The 18,364-nt window shown below is 44.3% G+C and overlaps 1 protein-coding gene across 1 annotated transcript in view; it reads left to right on the forward strand.

The window, feature by feature from the left end:
- ATP13A3 (ATPase 13A3) overlaps positions 1–18,364 on the forward strand; it is a 2,707,264-nt gene that overhangs the window by 2,052,943 nt on the left and 635,957 nt on the right. The gene's annotated exons all lie outside the window — the stretch shown is intronic.

An 18,364-nucleotide genomic window follows, 5' to 3' on the forward strand; every position in this document is an offset into this window, starting at 1 on the left:
TAGTCCCTAACGAATCCATTTCAGTTAGAGGATTCATTTCTCCCTTTTAATTTCAGCCCGTTTGAGTTTGAGGGCTTTTTCTCCTTTACCTGCCTTTTCCATAGGAGTTCGCCGTTTAAGTTAGAGGCATCTCCTCGGTCGGAGGAGCTTTTGTTTAACTTGAGACTTTCCTCCTTCCGTTTTCCTCCCATTTTTTCCCTTTAACAAAAAAAAAATTGCCTTCTGTGTGTGTTTTGGCCGTTTCTTCATGTCACAGTTAGTGTTGTTTGCTCACCCAATCTATGAGATCTAGCAAACCTTGGAAGTTCAAAGGTTGCTAGAAAAACAAGTCATCCAAGAAGTCCCCATAGACCAAATTGGATCCGGAACTTACTCAAGGTTCTTTTTAGTTCCAAAAAAAACAGGGTATTGGAGGCCCATTTTGGATCTCAGCAGACTGGACAAGTCTGTCAAGAAAACAAAGTTCCGTATGGTGACACTGCAGTCCATTCTTCCCTTTCTGGGAAAGGACAATTGGATGTGCTCCATCAGTCTCCAGGATGCGTACTATCACATCAAGATGGTCAGGCGATCCAGGAGATATTTATGCTTCCAGCTGGGAGCCAGTCATTACCAGTTCAGAGCTCTGCCCTTTGGTCTCACTACAACCCCCAAAGTGTCCATCAAATGCATGGCAGTAGTTATGGCTCACCTGAAGCGTCTAGGATTCTGGATGTTTCCATATCTAGATGACTGGCTCCTTACCGCCACCACCAAGCATCGACTAATAGGGGCAAGGACACCACAATTCGTCTTTGCTCACAGCTAGGCATCCACTTTAAACTACGGAAAATCTGCCTTGTTGCCCTGTCGGCATATTACATTTGTAGGAGCAGATTTAAATATAAAAGACATGATAGCAAAATTGCCTCAGGAGAGAGTGTCAGCCATACGACATCAGGTGTCAGTCTTGATCAGGACAAAGAAGATTCTAGCAAGATTTGTTCTCAAAGTGCTAGGCCCTATGGCAGCAGTAATAACACTAGTTCCCTTAGCACGCTTCCATATGAGGATATTGCAGTGGCTCCTATTTGCTCAATGGTCTGTGCAGGATCTAACCATGTCACACGAGATTCTCATCACGGAGACCTGCAAAAAGCATCTATAATGGTGGCTTCAGTCTATGCACGTAACGATAGGCAGGCCGTTCATCCTTCCCCAACCAGTAACCACAGTGACCACAGATGTTTCCCAGATAGAGTGGGGGGGCATTATCTGGGACAGAGTGTTTAAGGAACTTGGCAGCAAAACGAGTACCACTTGCACATCAGCGTCCTGGAGATGAGAGCAGTCCTTCTTGCTTTGCAAGCACTCCAGTGCTGTCTACCTATGGGGATAATTGCAATTCAAACATACAGCATGTCCGTAGTGTGGTACATCAACAAGCAAGGCGGAACCGGATCTTACCCATTGTGTTGAGAGGCTCAAAGAGTTTGTCAGTGCTCTTTCTGATTGCAATGCACATTCCAGGGAGATCCAAAGTGATAGCGGACAAGCTAAGCAGGGCAATTCTGATGCCACACGAGTGGTCTCTGAAGCAGGAAATTGTAAATCAGATTTTTCGCAAGTGGGGGCTGCCTTGCTGCAACCTTTTTGCCATGTCCATCAGTGCCAAATGCAGCAGCTGTTTTTCTCTGACCCCCAGCCGGGACAGTCATCCAGGGATGCACTTGTTCTAGATTGGCCCCCGGGACTTCTTTATGCTTTTCCCTCATTTCCTCTAATATCCAAAGTTCTTCAGAAAGCAAAATCGCTGGGTTGCAGGCTAATCCTCATTGCCCCTTACTGGCCTCGTCAAATTTGGTTCCCCTTCCTATGGCCCCATCTCCAGGAGGACCTTGTATCCTGGACCCAGTTCCAGATCTCCTGGTGCATCAGTCAGGAACACTTCACCCTTTTATTCACACCCTCAAGCTGACAGCTTGGTTTCTCCAATTCCTGTCTTAGCCAGGCTTCCTGACGTTTCCCCAGCAGTATGGCACATTTTGATCTCTTCTCGCAAATCTACAACAAGAAAGCTTTATGCTAGCAAATGGAAGAGCTTCTCTTGTTGGGCAGTCAGAAATCACATTGACCCTTTTACTGCACCCATCTGGAAGATCCAGGAATTTTTAACTGAAACTTTTAACCAAGGGGCAGCTGCAGCCACCATCCAAGTTCAGCTGGCTGCTATTTCCAATTATCATGTTGGAGAAATGAGTTCCAACGTTATGTCTCACAGGTTATGCAAAGCTTTCCTGAAAGGTACTATTCTCTTGAGACCCGCAGTAAGAGAACCGCCTCCTTCTTGGGATCTAAACTTAGTTCTAGCTGCCTTGATTCTCCCTCCTTTCGAACCAGCTGCTACTTGTTCTCTGAAGTTCTTAATTTGAAAAACAATCTTCTTGACTGCCATTATCTCAGCGAGGAGGGTATCAGAATTACAAGCTCTCTCTGTTCGTCCCCCTTATTTAATTTTTCACAAAGACAGAGTTTCTCTCAGAACCAACCCTTCCTTCCTCCGAAAAGTTTGCTCTGAGTCAAATTTAAATCAATCAATAGAACTTCCCGTTTTCTTCCCTAATCATGGCAACAAGGCAGAATATAAACTCCACCAACTGGATGTTCATAGGCAGTTATGTTTCTACTTGCACAGGACAAAAGAATTCAGAAAATCTGACCAATTGTTTATATAATTTTCAGAAAACAGAAAGGGAGCTTCAGTCTCAAAAGTAACCCTATTGAAATGGCTTACAGACACCATCACTTATGCTTATAGCTCACAGCACAAACAACTGCCAAGAAATATTCAAGGGCATTCAACTAGAGCATTGTCTACCTTTACTGCATTTCAAGCCAGACTGCCTTTGGCCTCAATTTGTGCGACAGCTACTTGGGTTAATCCTCATACCGTCATCACTCATTACAGGGATGATGTGACCTCCCGGAACAGGGCATCCTTTGGTTCCACTTTTCTGAAGAGTTTATTTCCTTGAGCCACCCTAGAAAGAAGGTGCTGGGGATGCTGTCCCAACAAGCAAAAATGAAGGCGTGATAGGAACAACATAACATAAAGAAGTTATATACTCACCATAACGTTCCATGTTTCTTGTCCATGATCTCGCCTTCTTTCTTGCATCCCCTCCCCCCTTCCTAAAGGATTGAGAGGAATTATCTGGTATTTGGCTATATGTGCTATGATTCCCTTCCTGCCTCATGAATTGTATAGGCTTAGGGTCTGTTACTGTTGTCTTGGTGGTATTGATAGGTATACATATACATATGTATACATATATATATATATATATATATATATATATATATATAGACACACACACACACACACACACACACACACACACACCGTATTTCCCCGAAAATTAGACTGGGTCTTATACTTTTCCCCCCGCCGAAATATGCATTTGGGTTTATTATCAGGGGATGCCTTATTTAACCCCCCCCCCCCCCCGTACAACAGTCTACATTTATTCATGCACACAAATCGACATTTATTCATGTACACAAATCGACATTTATTTGGTACTTTTCTGTTATTGGGCAACAGTTCTAGAGTTGTGTTTGAATTCTACATAAACAGTGCAACAAACATTTCAACTTCAGAATATCTACACCTTGGCTTTCACAGTGCAATATTTCATGCTTAACAGAAAGTGCAGAAAAATCTCAATACATGCGTATTGGAGGAGGGGAATAAAACAGGTGACTAACTGGCACTTTTTGAGTGGTGATGCTTTCTTTATTCCTTACCCAAACCATAAGAGAAGAATGATGGAAAGTCGTAAAAATTAAGTCTGGGAACTGGTGGTCTTACTTTGTAATTACCCCTTGATAATGAAATGTTACCTTAATACAATAAAATCAGAAAAACTGACAAAAGCTTGCTGGCAGCTGAAAACAGAAGCAATCCATTATTTTGCCCCGATAACAGAAAAGTTATTCAAATACAATCATGTCATCTTCTTCTGGAACATTGTCATAAGTCTCCAACCCCCGAATTCCAGCCTGAATTTCTTGCGACTCCATTTCCTGTAGAATCATTGGCCCCAATCTGTCATGCCTAGCAATAGAGCTCTCCTTAAATGAGCACTGCTTGTCCAAGTAGCCTGCTCATAGTGCATTGCCAACACAGCTGTCAGTGATTTTATCCCATGAATTTTTCACCCAAGTCACGACTTCTTGTAGGCTAGGCTTCACAAAGTTTCCATGCTGATTTCTCTCCATTCTATTTTCAGTGTAGTCATTGAGTATCCATGCACAAATGGTCCTTGAATGACTTGTTTATTGCAATATCAAGAGTCTGGAGATAGGCAGTAATTTCTGCAGGAATCATTATTTGACCTAATCTTCTCCTTGCAAGGAATTTCTTCATGTCTTTAGCACAGTGTGTGCTGTCTGAATCCCAGACTAGCAGACCTCTTTTGCCACTTCGCAAAACAAGTGGCAGCATTACATCCACCCACTTCCTTATAACAGCTTGTGTGCACCAGGCTTTTTCGGTTTCAAGAATGTAAATGCCTGAAACACTTTCAGTCTTATCTTTCTTGCCCTTACTAATGATTAGAGGTGGGGTTTTCTTTCCTTCTAGACTAATTGCCAAAATACAGGTAACGTGAACTTTCGTAACCAGTGGAGGGAATGTAGATTGACGAGGCACCCCTCTGATCAATTGGTGTTTGAGATCCTTGGCCCATAAACATGGCAGTTTCATCCATAGCAATCATGCTGGAGAGTTGGTATTTAGAAAAGTTCATGCCATAAACAAAGGACTTGAATGCAAGTGCACGTTTAATAACTTCAGTATCTTCCAGCTTGAACAGTGTTGTTGAGACAGTTCATATCACTGAAGGAAGCCATCCAGCCAATGTTGTGATGCTTTGAATTTTTCTGGGGATATTTCTAACTGTTGTGCCATTGCAAGGGCAAATGCTTGAATATCAGCCCTGCGCACAACCAAAGCCTTTGTTCTCCTGTTAGCAATCCATTCACAGATGATGTCTTCCAGCTTAGGAAATAATGGTTGCCGACCTGATCCACACTTGCACTTCTTAGCATTTCCCTCGTTGGCCTGTTGACTGAGGTTATCATATGCTGCATGACATTTTTGGACCATTCGGAGATCCAACTTCTTCTCTTTTCAGAAAGCCATCAGATTCTTTCCCCGGGAGTCCTCCATGATTCCTTTCTTATACTCGACGGAATAGCTCCTTCTTTTTGCACTCATCTTGTCTGGGGGGGTTAATTGAAGAGTTACAAGATTTGAGTGGCGAGACAAAATGGCGACGGTTAAGACACCACAGCCGTTCATTATCAAGTACGCACGTTTTACGTGCGTTGTCTGTACTTTGACCAGTCAAAGTACACTTTCCGGTGTTTATGGGCCAAGGATCTCAACCGTGAGTGAGGATTAGGGTTACAGTAAGAATCATGGAGGACTCTCAGGGAAAGAATCTTATGACTGTCTGCAAAGAGAAGAAGTTGGGTGTCCGAATGGTTGGAAAATGGCGAGCAGAGTATGATTACCTCAGACAACAGGTGTCAATAATATTATTTTATAATTCAACACATCCGTCATGTGTTGTTGACGATCTTAACTGGGGCTTATTTTTGGGGTAGGGCTTATATCATTGCCACCGTGGAAAACCATGCTAGGCCTTATTCTCTGGTTAGGTTTTATTTATGGAGAAATACGGTGTGTATATATACATATATATACATACATATATATCTAAATACATACATACATATATATATATATATAGAGAGAGAGAGAGAGAGTCTAGTGTTATGGGTTATCACAAGCAAGATCTGGGTAACTCTTGCTATGCATGCTGGGACACGTTCTAGCCTTGAGCCAGTGGAAGCTTCGAGCTTTAGAATGCAGCCGAGTCAGAGCCGAGTATCTGCTCTGAACCCAGCAAGCAAGAAAGAAGGCAAGATCATGGACAACAAACATGGAACGTTATGGTGAGTACATAACTTCCTTTTTTATAATATTAAATGCTAGCAATATTTCTAGGGGGAGTGCGACTAAATTGGTGATATCTTCTCTCCTTTTGGTAAACATTTAGGTCACTCAAAGGTGTTTTATTTATTTATTTTTGATATTGAAATTAACATTTCTTTTATTGGTATGCAGCATTTATACTCTTAATGTGAAGATCACACCTATGTTTGGTTCTTCAGAACACTAGTGAGTGTCCTTGGAACTTCAGAAGCGAATCATCTTGCTTTAGCTGCAGTGTCTCACAGTGGGATATCTGTTAGCCTCTACTTCTTATTACCCTGCATGTGACAGTAAATGTTCATGCTGTGCATCTTATCTGGGAATGAAGAATGAAGTTCGTTATGTACCATATGTGCAATCAGTTCCAGCACTATGGCAGTAGTGGAAGAAAGAAATTGTCATTTAAATTCTGTAAAGAACCTAAAAAGTCATCAAAGCACTTTTTGATGAATCTCATTTCACCAAAACATGCTGTGTCAGAAAATAGCACTTAGGAAAAATATTAACACAGCATTGCCATTATTGTGAGACCACACAACCTCAGGAAGACAGGTGATGTCCTTCTATTCATGTGCTGCAGTACTCATAACATGAGGGAGTTTGCGTCCAACTGACTCGTGCATCTGGCCAGTATAGCAAAGTCTAACTGCCACTGCAAGGTACGTGCAGTGGTGCACATCGCTCAGCATACATCGGCCATAAATAGATGTCTGGAGTAAAGCGGATGTCAGCATGTACCTATCTCAGAACTTTTCTGCTGCCTGTCCGACTGCCAGCTCCAGTCGTCACTGACCAGAAAACTTACTTTTCTACTTCAGATAAGTACCCCATAGGGGTTTTTTTTTTTTCTTGTGAGTACATGTCAGCTAGAAAGGGCAAGTGGCAGTATGGAAGGCAGATTCCATATGAAGACCCACAAGCTTTGCTTATTTTGCTTAGGCCCAGACCATGATCACACATCCTGCAATATCTGCAAGACCTTTGTTCCTAAAACACTCCATAGCCACCTAGCATCTTAGGTTATATTTGGTGAATCAGCACCTTAAGCACTTAGCTCGAGAAATGGAACCAACGTCGGGTCTTTCAGAGGAGCTGCAACTCAAGAAGGCCAAGAAACCTCGTTCTAACCCTACAGCTGCTCCCTCTACTCCAGGCATCCCTCCCAAGGCCGATGAAGGCCCAGAGGCCGCTTCAGAATCTGCAGAGCCACCTTCAATAGGTACCTCGTTGGAAGCTGTCAAAGAATCTGTAAGCACGTCACAGAGGGATTCGCAGGCGACCGACTTGGGCGGAACCACTGGTTATCTCTGAAGGCCCACTCGGCATGACACAGATTGTGGTTCATGAGGATGTTCTTACGAATGTTGTAGAATGCCACCGGATGTCAGGCCCTTGTTCCCTTCATCACCTGGCTCCTGAATCTCCAACAAAGATGAAACTAAAAACTAAACATATTTCCCCGGCTCCTCAGGACCTGGCTTCTGATCGAACTCCTTACTGGTAGGCCTTTACCCAAGGCCTCTTTGATGCCTTCATGGTCCTCCACCAGACCTCAGTCCCTTCTCTTCTGGCACAGGCCCTTTCTCCTTCTAACCCTTTGAAGAGGCCTGCAGAGAATGTCTCTTCTGAAGAGGATTCATCAGAGGATGAATCTCTTGCCTGCTCTACTCAAATTGCCCTCCTCAGGGTTTTGCCTCCCCAGAGGAGGAATCTAGTGGTATGGATTCCCCTGAGAAGGATATTTCCTTTGGAGACACCATTCTGAAGATGAAGGACTTCTTTGCGTGGGATTGCTGCCAGGTTTCTGAGATTCAAAAGAGGTACTATGACCTCCTCCAAATGTAATCCCGTAATCCTTCAGCCATCCCTCCAGTCCTGTTGGCCTTTTTGGATGCCTTCACTGCAGCTTCCAAGTACCCAAATTCCCAGCCTCTAGCCCCCAAGCACCCTGACTGGTTTTACAAGGTGCCTGAGGATGCCAAGTTCCTTTTTAAGGCACCCTCGGCTGACCCACCTACTATATCAGTGGCAGCAGATAAAGCTTCCAAACCTTTACTCTCCACCTCTCTGCTTCCTTCTGATAAGGAAAGCAAGGTTATGGTGGGGGGAAAATGTGTATACTTCTTGAACCTTGCCCCTTAGAGCAATGAGTAATCAGGCTCACATGGATGGCTAGATACTCCTTGGCTCTTTTGGTGGATACAGTGAGACTCATGCCAGGGCTTCCAGATTCTCCCAAGAAAGGCAAGCTTTCCAGCATTCTTAATTCCTCCTCCCAGGTTACTAAGAAATCCATCAAATGCAGTTATAATGCAGTGGAGGCTTTGACTAGGGCTGCAGCTATGGGGTCTGTCCTGAGAAGGTATTCATGGCTTAGATTACAACCCTTACCAGATGATGTCAAAGCTAAGGTCATGGATACCTCTCTGGACAACAAGGTCTTATTTGGCACTGCAACTGCAAAACTTTTTAAAACTCTTCAGGAAAAGGGGAAGGAACTCCAAGGTTTAAAATGCATATGTGTCTCTCCTGTTCCCTGCTTCCAGAGAAACTACCCAGCTAGTACCACCTTTGTTAGGAAGACAACTAAATCTCTCCCACCAGAAGGTAAAAGGGATGCTAGGAGACAGGCTCCTTCTAAGTCTGCTTCCTCCAGACCCTCTCACAAACATCCTTTTCAGACCAAACCTGGTAGCCTGTCATTACCAGGTCACAGAGCCATCCATACCCCCCTTTCTCTTCGCCTCTCTCTTTCCCTCCCAGTTTGGAAACAGATAACTCAGGACTCTTTGGTCTGTTCCATCAGTGACCAAAGTTTCTTAATGGTGTGGGAAACCCATCCTACCTTCACAGGAATCCCACAACCCCCCAGGACTCTTGGGTCCGTTCCGTCATTGACCAAAGTTTCTTCGTGGTATGGGAAACCCATCCTACCTTCAAGGAATTCCCACAACTCCCACAGGACCAATCAGAATTCTTTCCATTAGTCCTGTCCTCTTTTCTTTCTAAGGCCACTATCCAGGAGGTGCCATCCAATGAAAGGGGAAAAGGTTTTTACTCCAGGATGTGTCTCGTCCCAAGAAAGCCTAGACCTGTCCCATTTAAACACCTTTCTGAAAGTTCCTACCTTTCACATGCTGAACCTTCCTACTCTACTCTTCCTGATTCTTCCTCAGGCCTCCATGGTGTCACTGGACGTAAAGGATGGCTACCTTCACATTCCCATTCACCAGTGGTTCAGGAGATTCCTTTGCTTTTCTGTGGTTTTCTCTCATTTTCAGTTATATGCTTTGACCTTTGGTTTATCTATGGCACCAAGGGTATTCACAAAATGTGTACCCCCTATTACAGCCCACTGCAGACTGCAGGGCATACAGATGTTTCCATAATTGGATGACCTGCTTCACCAGGGCCCATCACCAGAAGTACTCCTAGACGATCTTTCCTACACTGTGTCCCTTCTGAGAGGGCTAGGGTTTACCATCAACCTCCAAAAGTCTTCTCTGACCCCCTCCCAGGATCATGTCTTCTTGGGGTGCAGTATCCTGACAAGTGCAATGATAGCTTGCTTACCCCCAGCAAAAGTCCTGTCCCTCGCCTCATATTTCCAGGACCTAATACCACTTCAGTCCTTGACAGCCAGGGAGTTTCTGCTTCTCTTGGGGGTTCATGGCTTTAGCTGTTCCAGTGCTTCCCTTTGCCAAGATACACATGAGGAAATTTCAGTGGTTCCTGAGAACAGTTTGGAAGAAACACTCTCACCCTCTGGAATTTGTTGTTCCCGTCCTACCCTGTTTGACAAGGGAGTTAGAGTGGTGGATTTACCAGGTCACCAAAAATCCAGGCCTACCCCTTCAACCACTCCCATCCACCCAGGATCTGTACACGGATGCATCACAGGATGGGATGCAACTCTAGGAAACTGGAAGGTCTGGGATGTGTGGTCCCCTGTACAGACAAAAAAACATATAAACATAAAAGAAATGAGAGTTTTGCTCTTTGCCCTCAAAATCTTCAAGGCCAGGAATTCACCAGGGGTCCTAACGTGGTTCAAAGACAATACCACAGTTCTCTGGTACATCAACAAGCAGGTAGGGACAAAGTCCTATATCCTCTGCAGACTGGAATTGTATACCTGGGAGATAGCTCAGCAGAGCCAGGTCTCACTCCAGGCTGTTTACATTCCCTCAGCTCAGAATGTGATGGCAGACTCTCTAAGCAAGTCCAAGACTCAATCCCACGAGTGGATGTTGAACAGGCATGTGTTTCTGGACCTTGTTCATCGATGGGGTATCCCTCAGATAAATATTTTTGCCTCCCGCATGAACAGACAGCTTCCTGAGTATTGTGCCAGGACTCCACATCCTGGGGCATGGAAGATTGACGCTCTGTCCTTTCCATGGAAGGGGATGTTTCTGCACACATTTTCCCCTTTCTACTCATTTAGAAGGTTCTGCTGAAAATTCAGCGGGAACAACCAGCAATCCTGTTGGTGACCCCTTTTTAGCCAAGACAGCATTGGTTCCCCCTTCTTCCACATTTAGCCAATGTCAATCACCACAAGTTATCCCTCAGGATGGACTTACACACTAGTGCATCTACAATTGGTGACCCTAAACTTGACACTGTGGGTGATGGGGCTTTGATCTCCTTTAGACACCTTTACGCTGAGGATGTGCTACAAGTTCTGCAGGAGGCCAGAAAACCCACTACTAGGAATGCATATGTCTCCAAATGGGAGAGGTTTTCCTTCTGGTGTCTTAAAAAATATTAGCAACTACTGTCTGTAAGAGGTGCCAGTGGTTTTGTCTTACCTGTGTGAATCAATGAAGAGTGGCTTGTCATTTTCCTCATTTAAGGCACATCTGTCTGCCATTTCAGCATGCTTACCTTTGTCTCCTTCCTTGGCTTCCAGGTTGGAAGTCAAACTGTTCCTGAAAGGCATCCGTCACATTAGACCACCAAGGAAACCGCCTCCTCCATGGAATCTCAGTTTTGTCCTGGAAAAACTTACCCTAGCCCCCTACGAACCAGCAATGTCTTTCTCCCTGCAACACTGCACCTGGAAAACGGTTCTCCTAGTGGCTATTACCTCTGCCAGAAGGGTTTCTTATCTGCAAGCCCTCATGGCCTCTTCTCCCTTCATTGTCTTTCATATGGACAGGGTTTCTCTTTGGACTAACCCATATTTCATGTTCAAGGTGGTAAATGACTTATCCTTGAATCAGGGTATCATTCTCCCTACCTTCTTCCCTTTTCCCTAATCCTCCAGTGAGAGGATTCTCCACACCTTGGACGTTCACAGACAACTCGGATACTATTTGAGAAAAACCAAGCCCATCTGTAAGTCTGACCAATTGTTTGTCTCCTATCACCCAAGGGCCCTGGTCCAACCTGTTTCCAAGCAAGCTATTTCTTCTTGGATCTCTAAAGCCATTTCTTTCTGCTACTCAGCCAATGGAAAGGATCTGTCTTTCCCTGTAAGGGCACACTCTGCTAGGGCTGTGTCCTCTTCTGGGGCCTTCATTAAAGGATTGGATACAGCTTCTATCCTGCAGGCAGCTACCTGGTCCTCTGTTCATACCTTCACCAAGCACTTCAAATTAGATGTTATTTCCAAGTCCAGAGCAGGGTTTGCCAGAGCTATTCTCCATGGCTTTATGGAAAATGTTTCTGCTCCTCCTCCTACTTCTGCATGAGTTTGACATTCTCCCTTATCTTATTAATACTGCAGCATATGAATAGAAGGACATGGAATAGTTGTGTAAAATCTTACTGTAACCATAGATGTCCTCCTCTTCTATATGCTGCAGTATTGCTCCCCCCGCCTTCCCCCTGATGCTTGCCTGATCCCTGGTTACATGTAGCTCACCTTTATCAGGCTGGTGTTTTGCGGCATTCAGTTTTGAGGTAGGTATGGCCTGACGTCTGCTTTATAGGTTCATAGGTGTGTACTAGGCTAATGGCCCTGGAGCCTTTACAAGCCTAGCCCATAGAAGTGCCATGGCATCATGCCGCCCGACTTTAGTTCCCAGTGCCTCTATCAAGTAGTGCCACTGGAATGATCCCCGGGGTGAACTTTCTGTTTCCCATCCACTCATCAAGATTTCTCTTGAAGAGGGCCAGTGAGGTGCTCTGTTTGACATGTATGGGAAGTCTGATGTTCTTCGTGTTTCACTGTTGCAGTCATTACATTTGGGTAATCTGCTGGCAGGTTGCCCTCAGTCGGCCTGATTAACAAAGTCTTGGGTTCTGCGTCAGTTGCTGTCCCTTCTTCCATGATGTCAGGTCCTCAGGGGTATAAAACATGCAGCCGACGCCATTACATCAGTCTTTCTTGCCGTGCGGTGCCCAAAGCAGAAGCAGTTCGCAAGTGCCGGTCGGCCGACTCCTGAAATTTTCATTTTCGAGTTTCAGAACTAAAGTCTTCAACTAAAAGCTAAGTACCCCGTTGGGGAAACTTTTTCTTGCTCCTTACCGATGTCAGTAAAAGTTAATAATTGTATTACTTGTGGGAAGCAAATACCTCATACGGATTTTCATTTGTACTGTATTCTTTGTCTAGGCCCTGACCAACGACGTACCTTGCTGTCGGTTTTGTGCTTTATTTAATCGGCACACAATCCATCGTCAGTACATTTTTGCTTCTTAATATTTTGGTTCTCGGTTTAATTATCCAAAAATGACGTCGGTTAGCCATCCGACTACCTGAATTCCGAAAAAACACAAAGAAAAAGACAGAGACAGGCTGTTGAGGTCCAAAACTGCCGACGACGCTTCTCCTAAGCCAGTCACCAGTTCGCCAGTACTCAGTGAGGTGCTTTCGCAGCCCCTGATACCTATTGCTTCTGATTCGCAAGCCTCTACTGAGACCCATTTGGAGTCCGGTATGCCACGAGATGCTTCACCTATGGAACCCGTGGATGTCTGTACCTTGGATGGGTCTGAAGCAGCTGTGCAGGCACCGGATTTTGAGGGTGTATTCAGGCCTACAGGCCTGCATATTAAACCGACTCCACCTTCAATACTAAGGCCTAAACCTCGATCTATGTCTAAAAACGACGCTCAGGCCACATGTTCAGGCCACTAGGCCTGAAAAACAAATGATCAAAATGGCTGAAGATTTAATTACTCTAATTAGGGGTAGTCAACCCCCCCCCCCACACACACACTTCTAAGAGGCCTAGGGCTGAACTTGACTATGAATCTTCTGAACAGGACTCTGTTTCTTTTCACTCTTCTAATGACCTGGATTTGGCCATACCTGCTTATGAGGACTCTGATGCAGAGGATTCCATTCCCTCTGCTTCTCCCCCTGAGGATTTTTCTTTTGGGGAAACTTTACATACCTTAAGAAAGCATTTCCACTGGGAAAGTCAGGATTTCTCTGAATCCAAAAAGAGGATTAGGGATTTCCTTCTTCCTCAGCATAGGCCTCTGGCTATACCTCCTGCACTAGACATTGTTGATGATGTGTTTTCAGAATCCAGTATGGCCCCTGATTCCTTGCCTCCGGCCCCTAGTAAACCAGACAGGTACTACAGGGTTCCTGAGTCCCACAAATTCCTTTTTAAAAATCCTGCTGTGGACCCTGAAACCATTTCTCAGGGGCCCAAGGGCATTAAGGCTTCTACTGCTAAAAATCCTACTCCTTCTGATAGAGACTCCATGGCGCTGGATAGATGGGGTAAAAAGGTTTATACTTCTGCAACCTTGGCAATCAGGGCTTTAAACTGTCAATTCCATATGCTAAAATATCAACAGCATATCATAGGACTGCTTAAACAGAAAATTATGATTTCTGACTGTGTGGAAAATAAATATTTACAGGATTTATTGCATCCAGCTGAACAAGTTGGAAAGCATACTTTGAAATGTGGTTTTGATTCTTTAGAGGTCTCTTGCAGGGCTGCTGTTACTGGGTCTGTGCTTAGAAGGCATGCTTGGCTTAAGGAGCAATCTCTGCCTGATCATGTTAAAGCAAAACTGTTGGATGCTCCTTTGCAGCATGACCGCCTATTTGGCAATAAGGCTGAAGAAGTTCTAAAAAAGATGGAAGCTAAAGCTAAATCTATGCAAACTGTGAAAGATTTCTTGCAAGTACAACCTCCTAGATTTAATAGGCACTGGCCTACTAAGAACTGGTCCTTTTCAACTCCTTCAAGAGCCACTCAAGCCAAACCCAGACATTCCAAAAGCACCAGGTTTCAGTCCCAAGGGGCATTCAGAACTAAGCAATGGGGTGCTTCCACTTCCAAATCTGGAAATAACAAGACTCCACCCTATGGTAAACAATCTCAATGACTTTCCTTTAAAATTACCAAGCACTTACCTCTTAGCCACCCCTTTGGGGGGAAAACTGGCTCTTCATGCAAAAAACTGGCAACTTATAACTCAGGACAGATGGGTTTTAAATATAGTGACCCAGGGATGCAGATTTCATTTCCACACATTGCCAACTCCAAACGTGTGGCCAGACCTGCCCCCAAATCAGTGGGCAGAGGCTCAGAAACAAGTACTGTCCCTCTTAAATATGGGGGCTATTCAACTAGTACCAGAAGAGGAAAAGGGACACTGTTTCTATTCCAGACTTTTCCTGGTACCCAGAAAAGACAAATCATGGTGTCCAATTCTAGACCTGTGTACTCTAAACACCTTTTTGGACATTCCAAAATTCAAGATGCTGACTCTTCACCAGTTGCTTCCTATGCTAGGCAAGGATGCCTGGTTGGCAACTCTAGATTTAAAAGAGGCTTACCTGCATATCCCAATCAGGGAATCTTGCAGAAGATACCTACGCTTCAAAGCAGGCTACTTGCATTATCAGTTCTCTGCACTGCCCTTTGGCTTGTCTACTGCACCCAGGGTATTCACAAAGTGCCTGGCTCCAATAATTGCATTTTGCAGGCAAAGAAATATTCAAATATATCCATACCTGGACGATTGTCTAGTTCAGGCAGAAAACCAGGCCATTCTTCAAAAACATCTGACATTTGTAAAAAGGGTTCTAACTTGTCTAGGGTACACCATAAACGAAAAGAAATCACAACTGGTACCCTCTCAAAAAATTAATTCCTGGGTGCAAGCTTAAATACAACTGCCCAGATGGCTTTCCTTACACCAGAAAAGCAAATTCATTTGGTGACTTACTTCAAACAGGTGGCCACAAAAACCCTGCTATCTGCAAGACAAATACTGCAAGCCTTGGGGTTCATGACCTTCTGCATTCTTCTAATTCCATATGCAAGACTGCATATGAGGAAACTTCAGTGGTACTTAAAAAGTTTATGGAGTCAACATTGTCACAACCTGGAAACAATGATTCCTATCATACCTTGCCTGCACCTAGAGTTCCTATGGTGGACAGAGGCCTGCCACCAAAACAAGGGACTGCCATTCACACCACCCACTGCCAACCAAACCCTAACTACAGATGCATCAGACTATGCATGGGGGGGCTCATCTGGCAGGGAAGTGCATTCAGGGCAAATGGAGCCCAAATCAAATGCACCTTCGTATCAATCAAAAATAAATGCTAGCTGTACAGAATGCACTGACAGCCTTCAAGGACTACCTTCAACCAGGACAACTAATGGTAAAGACGGACAACACCACAGTTATGTGGTACATAAACAAGAAGGGGGTATGCATTCCTACCCCCTCTGCAGACTAGTCATGGCATTGTGGAACGCGGTCTTGAGCTACTAAGTACAACTTCAAGCTCAATTCCTGCCAGGAAAGCTGAATATTCTGGCAGACGAACTAAGCAGAAATCTCATGGACCCACACAAATGGAAACTGGAACCATGGATTTTCAACATGTTGACACACAAATGGGGGAGCCCAGACATAGATCTTTTTGCCTCACCCCAGAACTACCAGCTGGACAAATTTTGCACACAAACACCTAACAAAAAATCCTGGAAAGTGGATGCTCTGTCCTTCAGCTGGAAAAACCTATCAGTGTATGCCTTTCCCCCTCTGCTCTCCAAAGTTCTTCTAAAAGTCAAACAGGACAAACCAAACATGATTTTGATTGCTCCAGACTGGTCTCGCCAACACTGTTACCCACTCCTGCGCAGTGTGTCACAAATTCCTCCATGGCACCTGCCTCAGACACCTTCCTTACTGTCTCAGCAGGAGAAACAAATTCTGCACCCTCAGCTCCAAACATTGAATCTTGCAGCTTGGCTAATCACCTAAATTCCCCCTTAGCATCCATCAGCAAACCTGTGATGGATGTCATTTTGGAGGCGAGAAGACCTAGTACTAGAAAATCTTATGCTGACAAATGGCAAAGATTCTGTGCCTGGAATCAATCTCAAGGGATGAGCACAGCAGCTCCCAATTTACCTCAGATTTTGCAATACTTAACTGAGATGCTTCACAAGGGCCTGTCTTTTTCTTCCATAAAAATCCATGCCGCAGCCATTTCAGCTCATTACAACACAGACCCCCCCCTTCTCTCATCCTCTGCTAGAGCAGTATCTCAGAGGGGCCAAAAACTTGAGACCACCCAGGAGAGCTCCAACCCCTGCCTGGAACCTTAACTTTGTATTGGAGAAACTCACTATACCTCCTTTCGAACCAGCTGCTACTGCAGACATAACATTTCTTTCCTGGAAAACAACCTTCCTTTTAGCAATCACTTCAGCTAGAAGGAAATCTGAATTACAGGCCCTTATGGCAGTGGAGCCTTTCATCATCTTTCATGCAGACAGGGTATCACTCGGGACAAATCCATCCTTCATGCCCAAGGTGGTATCCAGTGTGGCTCTTAATCAGTCCATTCATTTCCCAACTTTCTTTCTCACTCCACAGAACAAGGGTGAGCGGATTCTGCATTCATTGGTTATAGACAGACAACTTTGTTTCTACTTGGACAGGTCTAAATCTCAAAGAAAATCTGAACAACTGCTGGTAGCATTTGCTGCAGGGGCAGAGGAGAAGGCTATTTCAAAACACACCATTTCTAAATGGATAAACCATTGCATTCATTTCTGCTATAAACACCATGAAAAACCTATTCCCCCAGGGGATCAGATCTCATTCCACCAGGGCTGCATCTACTTCTACAGCCTTTCTCAGAGGTATTCCTACCAGGGTTATTCTCAAAGCTGCTACCTAGAGTTCAATTCATACTTTCACCAAGCATTATCACCTACCAATTTTCTCTAAATCCAGAGCTGGCTTTGCCAGGGCCTTATTAGCTGGTCCTAATGCCGTGTAAATCCATCCTGCCAACCATAGCTTTGGGAATCTACCCAAATGTAATGACTGCAACAATGAAACACGAAGAACATAGTACAGTTGTATACACTTACCATAAAGTTAGATGTTTGAGTGTGTGCACTGTTGCAGTCCTGGTTACCCTCCCTCCCTCCAGCCCCCTGTTTTTCTCTTACTAAAATTCTACTTTCCTTTGCTATACTTTAAAGCCTTTTTGGTGTATTTGCTTTTGTTTGGAGGTATATTTTTATTATATATATATATATATTTTTGTGTTCTTAATTACTTATATATTTGGCTCCAGATTTGGGGGGCACCTGACATCTGGGGCAAGAAAAACTGATGTAATGGCGTCAGCTGCATGTTTTATACCCCTGACGACCTGACGTCATGGAAGAAGGGACAAAAACTGACGCAGGACCCATGACTTTGTTAATCAGGCCGACTAAGGGCAACCTGCCAGCAGATTACCCAAATGTAATGACTAAAACAGTGAATACACTCGAACATCAACATTTATGGTAAGTGTACACAACTGTACTTTCCAGAGCATGGGCAGTCCTCTGGGTTATGAACCTGTCCCTCCAACATGTTCTGTTGATTGTGATAATGAGGTTGAGGTCTCTGGAGCATGTGGTGCAGAGCAATTGGGATTTCTTTAGATGTAGCATTTCTAACAGAGCTGGGTCAGACATTGCTTTGTAAGTCAAGCAGAAATTGCCTCTTACTAGACAATATGAGACAGAATAGCTGGATTTTTTTTAGTCTGTGTAGGACATGTGTTTAAGGCCTAAGATCCTCTTTGTGAAATACTTTTGTGGCCATTACAGCTGATGCATGTGTCTAGTGAGGTACATGCCAAATGGGGCATTATACTTGATGATTGATCTAATGAGTGAAGAGTAGAGAGAGAGAGAGAGAGAGAGAGACGATGACCTTTTTCTTCCTGGATACAAAACCCTTGATAATGAGATGTGTCGTATAGAAGGACTTTCTGACCACTGTTGGCAATGTGGTTTTTGATAAATGAAAAAAGTATTCCCGTAACAGACTCAATAAAGGCTGTCCCAAAAACGTCACCAAAGTGCCAGT

Source organism: Protopterus annectens, chromosome 4.part1 (assembly GCF_019279795.1).
Source record: "Protopterus annectens isolate FY-2018-M chromosome 4.part1, PAN1.0, whole genome shotgun sequence".
NCBI lineage: Eukaryota > Metazoa > Chordata > Ceratodontiformes > Protopteridae > Protopterus > Protopterus annectens.